This window comes from Elephantulus edwardii, unplaced genomic scaffold (genome assembly GCF_000299155.1).
Source record: "Elephantulus edwardii isolate Elephantulus edwardi_28Jun2011 unplaced genomic scaffold, EleEdw1.0 scaffold00107, whole genome shotgun sequence".
NCBI lineage: Eukaryota > Metazoa > Chordata > Mammalia > Macroscelidea > Macroscelididae > Elephantulus > Elephantulus edwardii.
Window position 1 is genome coordinate 12,276,478 of NW_006399857.1, and position 11,902 is coordinate 12,288,379.

Sequence of the window (11,902 nt, forward strand, 5' to 3'; positions counted from 1 at the left end):
CATAAACAAACACCACCTTTAAAAAATAATTCTATACTTATTAGCAATTCCCTAAGACAATAATTTAAAATAGATTTTCATCTCCATGAAATTAAAATATTTCTGCATAATTGTAGCTTTTGCAATGTGCAAACACTGAAATGCTTCAGTTTAGCATTCTGAAAACAATGTGTGACTACTTCACACAAAATATTTCTATTTAGAAACTGTGAGCTATCTATGTACTGTTCTAGCTGTTGAATGATCTTGAGCACTATTTTGCTTGCATGTGATATTAATGATACTGTTCTATAGTTTCCACATTCTGTTGAATCACCTTTCCTCTAAATTTCCTGACATAGACTGGTGAACATATAAAAAAGCTGCATCTGTTAACTTAAACAAGTTAGTTGGCATCTATTGATTCTTGGGGCTTTATTTACTGTCATTGTCTTCAATGTACCTTCCATTTCCTCCTTCATTACCATTGCCTCCTGCTCATATGGTACTTCTTGACATTTTTCTGTGTTAATTAGTTCATTTTGGTACAGTAATTCTGTGTATTTCCTCAATTTTTTTTGGTGTTTTCTGGGTCATTCAATATATTGTCACAGCATTCAATATTTGGACTTGAGGTTTAAATTTGTTTTTCAGTTCTTTCGGCTTGAGAAATGCAGAGCATGTTCTGTTCTTTTTATTCTCCAATTCCAACTCTCTGCACGTTCCATTATCATACTTCTCTTTGTTTGAATTGCCTTTTGAAATCCTCTGTCCAGCACTTTTACAAGGGCATGTTTTTCCTATGTTTTGGCTTCTTTATGCTCGAGTGCAATCTTTCTAGTCTCTTCTGACAACACTTTTGTGTTTCTTTTTCTTTCTCCTCTCTCCTTCTAATGACCTTTTGCTCTGATAATTAATGGTATCCTTGATATCATTCCACAACTCATCCAGTCTTCAATTATTGATGTTCAGTGCCTCAAACCTATTCTTAAGATGATCTTGAAATTCAGAAGAAATATATTCAGGATCATATTTTGGTTCTTGTGTACTGATTTTCATTTTCTTCAGCCTCATTTTCCCCCCTTTTTTTCCTTTTATTTTACATTGATTTGCATAAAAATCATGTACATTGTGTTTCACACATTCCTTCATTCACATTATTTTTCATACAATCATTCCCATACACTGTGTTTTATGAAATGAATCACCGTTGGTCTATGCCCACTGATACCCCATCTTTTCAGGTCCCCACAGGATCCATCCTGATTCCTTCACACCTCTCCTTCCACCTATTAAACTTCACAACTCCATAATTTCTCCCTCTCCCCACCTTCAGGCTTATCCTCTCCTCTTCCTCATTTGCTCTTTTATACACATCTTGCTAGTTATCCTTCTATTTTCAAAATAATAATAATATAGTGCAGTATTGTACTTATAAGACTTAGTTAACTCACTCAGTATAATGCTTTCTAGACTCTCCTATGTTAAGTATTTGTTTGGTTTTGGTTTTGGTTTTTGTTATTGAATCATTACTCTTGAGTGCTATGTGGTATTCCGTTGTGTAAATGTACCATATTTCTTTTCTTTTTAGATTTAATGAAAGAGTATAGAGAACTACAGATTCATCCTGGAAAGGGTCAAACCAGGCGACTCCTTGGAGGCAAGGATTCTGAGGCTCCATCACATACTTTGGACATGTTGTAAGGAGGGACCGGTCCTTGGAGAGGGACATCATGCTTGGTGGGGTGGAGGGACAGCACAGGAGGGAAAGACCCTCTATGAGGTGGATTGATTCAGTGACGGGTAATTGGGATAGGTGTATCGGAGATGGTGCGACTGGCACCGGACAGAGCAGAGTTTAGGGCTATTGTACGTAGGGTCTCTATGAGTCGCAAGTGACTTGATGGCACCTAACAGCAACAAAAACGTAAAGAACTTGGATTTCCAGTCATTCATTGCTGCACATTTTCCTCCCTGTCCACTCCTCTACCCTAATTAACTTTTCTCTTTGTGAAGAAAAAAAAAATCTTTCATTGTTATAAAATTCCTTATCCCACTCCCCCACTTTACTATGCAGCTCCTATTCTGGACTTTTGCCATGCAAATAATACTAGTAATACATGGCTTATAAACAGTTCTCTCCCTCATCTATTTCAATGCAGGGAACATTATTTATCCCCTCTTAGATAGAGAAACTCAAACCTGATGTCAGTCCTTTTTTTAACAGTGGCATTAGGCAGTATTTGTCCTTTTGTGACTGAGATATTTTGCTTAACATAATGTCCTCCAGTGTCACCCATTTTGTATAATATTTCATGAGTTCCTTTTCCTCCCCCCAATGCTACGTAGTAGTTCATTGTGTGAATATACCACAGTTTCTCTATCCATTCATTTGTTGTTGATGGGCACTTGAATTGTTTCCCACTCTGCTATTGTGAACAAAACCACAATAAACATGATGTGCATAAATCTGCTTGGGTGGCAGTTCTGGATTCTTTAGGCTATATTCCCAGTAGTGGAATTGCTTGGTCAAATGATATTTCTATTTCCAACTTTTTGAGAAAATGCCATACTTCCTTCCATAGAACTTTCACCATTTTATACTCCTAACAACAGTGAATAAGAGTTCCAGTATATCCACTACCTCAGCCGGAATTAGTTGTTTGCTGCTTTGTTAAATTTTGCTGTTCTTACTGGGGTGGGATGATATCTCATAGTTGTTTTGATTTGCATCTTTCTTAGAGCTAGGGATTTTGAATATTTCTTCATGTGCTTGTTGGCCATCTGAGTGTCTTCTGTGGTGAAGTGTTCATATCCTGTGCCCATTTTTCAATTGGATGGCTTATCTTTATCTTGTTGTGGTACTCGAGTATTCTAAAAAATTATAGCTAAAAGTCCCTTATCAGACATGTCATTACCAAATATTTTTCAAAAGTCTGTGGCGTCCCTTTTCACCATGTTGGAGAAGTTTTTGGATATGTGGAGGAATTTTATTCTTAGAAGGCTCCATTCATCCATTTTATCCTCTCCTGGTTGTAGGAAGACTGTAAATTGGGGCTTCTGGAGTTCTTCCACGGTTTCCTTTAATGAAGTTTATAGTCCTTGGTTTCCACTTTGAGTTGGATTTTGTACATGGTGTGAGGTATGGGTCTTGCTTGAGTTTTCAACACATAATTTTCCAATTTTGCCAACACCATTTGTTAAAATGACTGTTGTTTCCCCATCTAGGAGATTAAGGAAATGTCTTTTCCCACAACCATTATTATATACTAGGTACCTGGAAGCTTTCATCCAGCACTCTCCAATTTCTCCAGAGGCCAGGACTGCAACTTTGTATTATGGTGCTTGGAGTGTGCACAGCTATATATCAGTAGACTGCAATCAGCTCCCAGATTAGTGAGGATAGCACTTCTGACTCTCATTCTTCCTTGGAATATTTCACAGCAACATTTGGAACAGTAACTGTTCTATGTTGTGTACCCTACCACTCTGCAGCCCCTACAGTTGAAAAAGTCTTACTTGAAACTTAGCTTATATGAGCAGAAACCTGACCTGATTAGGAACTCCAACACTAACCTTCTGATAGACTGGAGAGACATTGTTCCAAGCCAAATATCTTCCTTATACCCACTATAGTATTAACAAAACCACGAATACTGTACCCAGCTAACCCACCTTGATGGTTCCTCCACTTTTCTCTCTTGTTTATTTATCATAACTGGAGTCAGGAATTCAAAAGTGCAAATATAGCTAGCATTTCTTAGTTTATGATAGTAGTGGGATGATGATAATAATTAACGTCTTCTGAGGACTTACTATGGATCTAAAAGTGCTCTTGATACTAACAAAGAAAGCAGTGTGAAGAAATTTTAAATCAAATTTAATTACTTAAAAGTCAATAGGGCGAAGACTGAATGAGTCAAGAAGTATTCAAAGAAGAAAACTCATGAGTACAAGTTCACTATAAAAAAGTAATTGATTACAATTTAGACATTTTAAGATATATCAATGACTGATCATTCTAAGTAAAATCATGATCAAGATTCCAAAAATAGATAGGCACCTGACAAATTGGTGGCACAGAAAGTTGCTTTTTTAACTGTCTAGTTGAACGGTTGGTGGCTGCACTAGCCCAGAGATGCCTTGTAAAATAGTATTGATACTCTGTTTCCCAAAGGTCATAATTATGAAAATTTTGTAGAACAGCATTAAATTGTACCTACAAGGTCTCTAAATGTTAGCACCGACTAATAACAACAACAGGGAGTTAATGGAATATCAACTAAGATACAACGCTGGTGCACTTACTTGTTTATGTCAAGAAATTTGGAAAACAGTTATTTGGCCAACCACTTCAAAGAGATCTATATTTATACTTACTCCAAAGAAAATACATCAAATGAAGCATGGACATTACCAAACAATGTTATTAATTCTATATCCTAGAAAATTTATTAAGATAATCAAAGAATGTAGCCAAACATTTGAAATGTAACTATAATTGCCAGAACTTAAGCTGAATTTAGGAAGATAAAGAGCATAAGATATTATTTCTAATGTCACATGGTGATGGCTAAAAATTGAGATTATAAGCAATTCTAAGAGTTCTGAGAAACATAAATATGTTTCTCAATAAATTTGAACATATATTAAGAGCTATGGAACAATCAATGTCTAATTTCAGACTGTAAAATATTTATTTTAATACATAATGTGTATCTCTCTAAACATAAAAATTTACTCCTCTGTTGTACAAACTAAGCAGGGAAATATTGCACAGTTTAAAACTGAGAAGAGAGAATATTGGGGCTGTATTCTCTCTCCATACCTATTCAATATGTACGTTAAGCAAATTATCTGAGAAGATGGACTCTGTGAATAAGAATGTAGCATCAGAATTGTAAGGAGACTGGTTAATAATCTGCATTATACAGATGACAACCTTGCTTGTTGAAAGTGAGGAGGGCTTGAAGCACTTGATGCGGAAAATCAAGTAATGGACCTTCACTATGGAATATATCTTAATGTCAAGAAAACAAAAATTCTTACCACTAGACAGACAACATCATTATGTATGCAGAGAATATTAAAACTATTAATAGCTTCATCTTGTCTGGATCCATAATTAACAACCCTGGTACTAGTAGTCAGGAAATAAGGAGACATTGCTCTCAGCAAGTCTCTGAGTTAGGGACCTCACCAAATTATTGAGGAGTAGTCATGCCAGTTTGAGGAGTAAAGTGTGTCTGATCCAGGCCATAGTCTTTCTGATCACTTGCTATGCATCTGAGAGCTGGAAAATGAATAAGGATGACAGGAAAAGAATTGACACCTTTAAGCTGTGGTGTTGGAGAAGAGCACTAAATATCTGTGGACAGCCAAAAGAACAAACATTTAAGTCTTGGAGAGGGTGCATCAGAAGAGCTTTTAGAGAGAAGAATGATGTGGCTTCGCCTCCAATACTTTGAGCATGTTGTTCAGGAGGGGTTATTCCTTGGAGAGGAAAATGATGCTTGGAATAGTGGAGAGTTGGCAAAGGAAAGAAAGACCCCCAACCAGGTGAATTGACATGGTGACTGCTGCAATGGGCTCCTGTGTGTCAGGAAGAGTGAAGATGGCACAGGACAGAACAGGGTTAAGATCATTATTTTATAAATATTTTTCTATTTTACTTGTGCTTTTAACAAAATTTAACAAAAGTTTACAGAAAAGTTATATTTTCATTAATTCATTGTTTCACATTTCCCCCTCCCCTGTACTGAAAAGATATGGAGATAGAACACATCCTTGGCACATGCCCTTCCTAATATTGAATCATGCAGTGTTCCCTTGCTCTGTTCTGACGACTGCCTCCTGGTCCAAGTATAGGTTTCACATAAGCACAATCAAGTGTTCTGGGATTCCTATTCTTTTCAGAGTCAGCCGCAATTTTTTGTAATACACACAGTCAAATGCCTTTGCATAGTGAATGAAACACCGATAGACCTTTCTCTGGTACTCTCTACTTTCAGCCAAGATTCATCTAACATTACCTATAATATCCTTAGAGCCACAGCCTCTTTTAAATCCAGCCTGCACAACAGGCAGTTCTCTGTCGATTTGTTGTTCCAGTTGTTTTGGAATAATCTTTAGCAGAATCTTGCTTGCATGTGATATCAATGATACTGTTCAATAATTTGCACACTCTGTCGAATCACCTTTCTTTGGAATGGAAACAAATACAGATCTATTCCAGCCAGTTAGCAAGCTGGTTTTCCTATAGATTTCTTGGAACAACTTGGTGAGCACATCCAAGGCACTGTCTGTTTGTTGAAATATGTCAGTAGGTATGCCTTCAATTCCTGGGGCATTGTTTTTTTGCCAGTTCTTTCAGAGCTTCTTGAACTTCTTCCTTGATGATCACAGGCTCTTGCTCATATAAATTATATATATGATTATATATATAATTATAATAATTATAAAGAATATAATTATTATAAATTTATATATATATATATACACACACACAATCAGGCACAGATTTAAGTTAAAAACTTTTAATCAGACTCTCAATAATAATGAAAAAAGAACAAATAGGAGTTTAGAAGACAATCAACCTGAAATTAGTATTTATGGATAGTCTATTTTCCACCAAAAGAAAATTTCCCCCCATGTTATTTTTATTATACCAAAAGGAAATTTTGAAGTAGTTTTATCCAGTATAAAAGGTAGCTGAACAATTTCACACACCAAAATATAATTTTATTGAATAAGAAATTATTACTTTCATTTTTACTAGTTATTTCTCAATATGTTTAAACACAGGAGCAACACTACTGCTGCTTTATAAATATTATTTTCATAATTATAATGAAAAAAACAAAGTTATAGATAAAATGTATATTCGTTCACAACGTAATAGACAGTCTTCGTCACTCAGAAGTCTATTTTTCTATAAAATAAAGCAAGATTTTTTTTCTATCTTAGGTTCATTGATTTAATAACAGTAAGGTTAGATTAAATAATTTGCTAATATAATTTTACTAAGTAAATTAGCATCTTCATTTTCTAATTTACACAACAATACTAGTCTCCTATCAGAAAAAAAATATTAAAATTATGTGTAGGAAACAGGAAATGTATGATTTATTTTATTTTCATTGAAAAACAGATTTTTCGCTTTTGCCAGTAGATAGCAAATTTGTAATCTATGTGAGAAAATTAATTGTGTACTTTTGTTATTTTCCAATCTAACAGAAATGAGCAAGTGACACCTAAGTTTAGGTCAAATAAATAGTTTTTTATCATCTTGTTAACATTGTAAAACTCTTTTTTTCCAATTAACATGCAAATGAAAGTAGCCTCTCTAGTGCAACAAAATAGGTTTTACAACAAAAAGAGGGGAATTTAGTATATTTCTTGGGTGCTTAAAAAATACTTGTTTTCTATAACACAGAGAAGCCAAGGTGATATATGTTTTAAAGTTTATTGCAAAGATATGAGAACAGATTTTTTAAAATGCTTCATATTGTATTCATTTAGATATGTAATCATAAGAAATACTCTCATTTACTTTGATAGAATAGGTAATTATTTTGAGACCAAGTATTTTCCTGAAAACTTTATTGTCGTTGATGCTGTTAGGTGTTATGATTCATAGTAACCCTAAGAACAGTACATCCAAAACCTGTCCTATCCTGTCCCATCTTCATCATCTCTGACACACCTGAGCCCAGTTACTTCAGACACTGTGTCAATCCATCTCATCTAAGCTCTTCTCTTTTGCTCATGCACCAGCTTTCCAAGTTTGATGTCCTCCTCTCAAGGAATAACCTCTCCTAGCAACATGTTCAAAGTATGTGAGAAGAAACTTTGTCATTCTTGCCTCTAAGAAGGACTCTGGCTACACTTTTTTCCATAGATATCTATTTGTTCTTTTGGCACTCCATGTTATTTTTCTGAAACACCATAGCTCAATGGTGTCAATTCTTTTTTTGTTATCCTTATTCATTGTTCAGCTTGCAGATGCATAGCTAGTAATGGAAATGACCATCACTTGAGTCAGATGCACGTTAGTCTTCTTCAAAGTGGCATCATTGCTCCTAATTAATTTAGAGAACCCCTGACAGTGGTTGCCCAATGCAGTGTATCCTGAATGCAATTATTCTGGAACCAAGGGTGTTGATTTTGCATACAAGTAAGATAAAATTGTTGACAATTTCAGTGTTTCTTTTAGCTGTTTAAAAACTGAATCAATTTATTGTCTTTAAACTAATCTATAAACTCGATAAGTTTATTGGCATTGTTGTTGTTATTAAGTGCTTCCAGTTGAAGATGGCTCATATCAACCCTATGAACAAAATACCTGAAGCCTGTTGTATAACTATCATAGTTTCTCCAAGTTCATAGAGCTTTCAGAGGCACACTATTTAGGAAGTGGTTGCCCCTCCTATTTCCAAGCTTGCCTTAATCTGGGACATCCACCAAACATTGTCCACCATAGGTGACTATTATGGCATTTGACACATCATGTTATGTGTTTAGCATCACAGCAACCCAAAATTACCTCTTTACGGCAAATTGACAGACCAGTGCTTTACTATTTTAAAGAATGTTCTTCCCAAACACAATTAAAACCAGACCTGAATCCATTCATTTGTGGTTGTACATTTGGGCTGTTTCCATGTTCTTGTGGTGGTGAATAATGCTGCTATGAACATTGATGTACAAATTTTGTTCAAATTGGTGTTCTCATTTTCTCAGGGTATATTCCAAGTAATGGAATAGCTGGGTCATATGGAATTTCCATGTTCAGCTTTTTTTGAGGAAGCACCAAACTGCCTAATGGTACAACTCCATAATGGTTATACTATTTTGCAATCCCACCACCAATGTATAAGAGTTCTTTTCTTGCCACATCCTCTCCAACATTTATACTTGTTGCCCTGTTAAACTTTTTCACTGTTACTGGAGTGAGATGGTACCTCTTTGTGGTTTTAGTTTGCATCTTGCTTATTGCCAGTGATTTGGAACCTTTCTTCATGTGTCTGCTTGCCATTCAAATATCTTCCCCTGTGAAAATTCTTTCCATGTTGTTTGCCCATATTGTAATTGGGCTATCAGTATTTTTATTGTGGAGGCCCAGGATTATTTTATATACATTTTTTATAATATTCTAGTCTGAAACAAACACAAACAAATGGATTGAGAAATTATGGTATATTCACACAATGAAATACTAAGCAGCATTCAGGAGCAATGATTGTGTAATTATTACCTAACTTGGAAGGGACTGGAGAGAACTATGATGAGTGAATTAACTCAGTCCCAGAAGACTAAATATTGTCTAAAACCACTATTATAGAATGAGTATGAAGATCCAAGAGGGGTGGGAGAGGTTGGAAGCAGAGGGATGAGAATATACATGGCGAAGGAGGTTTAAGTATCAAATTATACAATTTCATGGGTGGAAGAGTGAGGGAAATGGAAAGAATTTTTTTATTGAAAACAATGTATTCATATTTTATAAAAAAAATAGTATGAAAAACAAAATTAAAAAAAACCAACAAACAAACGTGAGGGCCACATACCTGAGGGTCTAAACACCTTTTAAATACAAGACCCTCCACCAGGGCCCAACCACTCCAAGAAGAGGCCTCCAGCCCACAGCTCATTGCTAGCTAAATCCAGCAAATCCAATCAGACACCCAATTGTGAATGAAACAAAAACAGTCCACACCAATAAATATTTGTTTAATTAGTTCAAAACATATCATAACACACTTTTTTTCTTAAAAGCACTTTGTGAACTTTCAATTAGAAATTAACATATCTACCATATGAATCTGAATCCACTGGAAGGCAATAAGAAAGAAGAATTACTCAGATCTTGACTGTCAAATTCAAACTCAGTCAGAAATTGATACAATTTTGATTTCCAAGGCTACAAATCAAAGGGAGGATATTAGCTATCTTTCTCCATCAGAGGCACTGATATATTTCAACTGCCAGAGCAGTGGGTCCTTTGAATTAGCAGCACAACTCCCTAAGGACTATACCTCAGAACTCTCTACCCAGATAATAACTACTAGCATCAGTTTTTTTCTCTTCCATTAAATATATTTTTGGCCATGTGTACTTTCTACTCTTAATCCCTTCTTGATTCCCTCTCTCTATATATAACTTGAGAAAGATAGTATGCTTAGAAGATCAGCAACAACAACAAAGAAGACCTTCAACAAAACAAGTTGACACAGTTGGCTGTAACTAAGTAGAGTGTTCTGGTGGCTTGATAGTAAAGGTGCTATGTTGCTATTTGGAAGGTGTATTGTTCAAATCCACCGGTTGCTTCATTGAAGAAAGATGGACAATCTCTAAGACTCCTTAACAACTTGTGCTTGCATCTAACACATTCTAACTTACTGAAAGCAATGAGGATGTGAAACAAATACTGATTAAGACCAAAGATTTTATCATGATGTCGATCAAAGCCTTCTGTATGGTTTAGACCTCAACATAAAAAAGATAAAAATACTTACAACTATTGATTAATAGGATTATGGCAAGTACAGAAAAAAAACTATGTTAAATACTTTATTTTATTAGTTAATAAGGAGGTGCACAGCTAATTCAAATCCTGCACCTCTCTAGTGGTTTAAATTCACAAGTCGTACAAAAGAAAAAAGTTTAGCTATGTTCTTTCATGAAGCTTACAGCCTCAGAAACTCTTTGAAGTGTCAGCTATGAGGCAACTCTGACTCAATAGTGCATTCAAAGTCCATAGAAGCAGTAGATAAAACATCAAATGATATATTGCAATGGAAAAATCTACTCAAAAGATATCTTTAAACTGTTCAGGAGCAAAAGTGTCACTTTGAGGACAAAGACATAATTCACCCAAGCATCAATATTTTCCATTGAATATTGTAATACACAAATGTTGGAGAATGAGCAAGGAAGACAATATAAATTGGTGTATTTGAAATATGGTTGGTGAAGAATATTGAATATGACATGAGGCTCTAACCAGGTGAAATAGTGATAGCAGGATTTTTTTGTTATAATATTTATTAACTTTCTCTTTTTGGAAAGTTTGATCAAAATAGCCACTTTTTACATGCACCTCTTCTTCACTCTTAAAAATTCATACAGAGAGTCCTTCTAAACAGGTAAGTGTAAATCACAAAATAAAACCAAATAAAACTAAAAAGAAGACCACAAAGATAAAAATGGATACTAAATGATATTTTGTTCTTGCTGAATTTACAATATAGAGAGTCTAAAACAAAAAGAAGTGAAATAAGATAATTGAACAGATAGTTTTAAAGGGAAAACAGAAAAGATGAAATATTACCAAATGTGCCAATATCTGAAATTAATAAAAGAAAAGGGCATAACACTCAGTTTTTCACAGGCTGAAAGAAAAACCCAAGTCAAGAATTGTAATATTAGAGGATTTTATGAAAAATTATTGAATAAAATAGAGAGCATCGAAAGAACATGGAAGCACAATCAACAGAAGCGTAGCTAGATGCATGTTGTTGTGATGATATGTGTCATCGAACTGACTCGTACATGACCTTTCAGCAGATTTTCAGAGTTAGAAAATTTCACTAGATATGACTGTCCATCTTTCTCCTGAGGAGATGCTTGGGAATTTGTGCTACCTCCCTCTGAGTTTTCAACCATCTCCTTATCCAATAGGCCACCAGAACACCTTGAGATGAATAGTTCCTGCTAAAATTTAAATTCTCATGTTTCACTGACTGATAACCACTTTTAGAAGAGATCTTTGCACTTGGGATATCATCGTAAAAGTCAGGTGGATCTTGACTGAAAGCAGAGAGTATCAGAAGAATATCTATGTATCATTGACTATGCAAAAGCATTTGACAATGTGGATCACAACAAATTGTGGTTAACATTGAGAAGAATGTGAATCCCA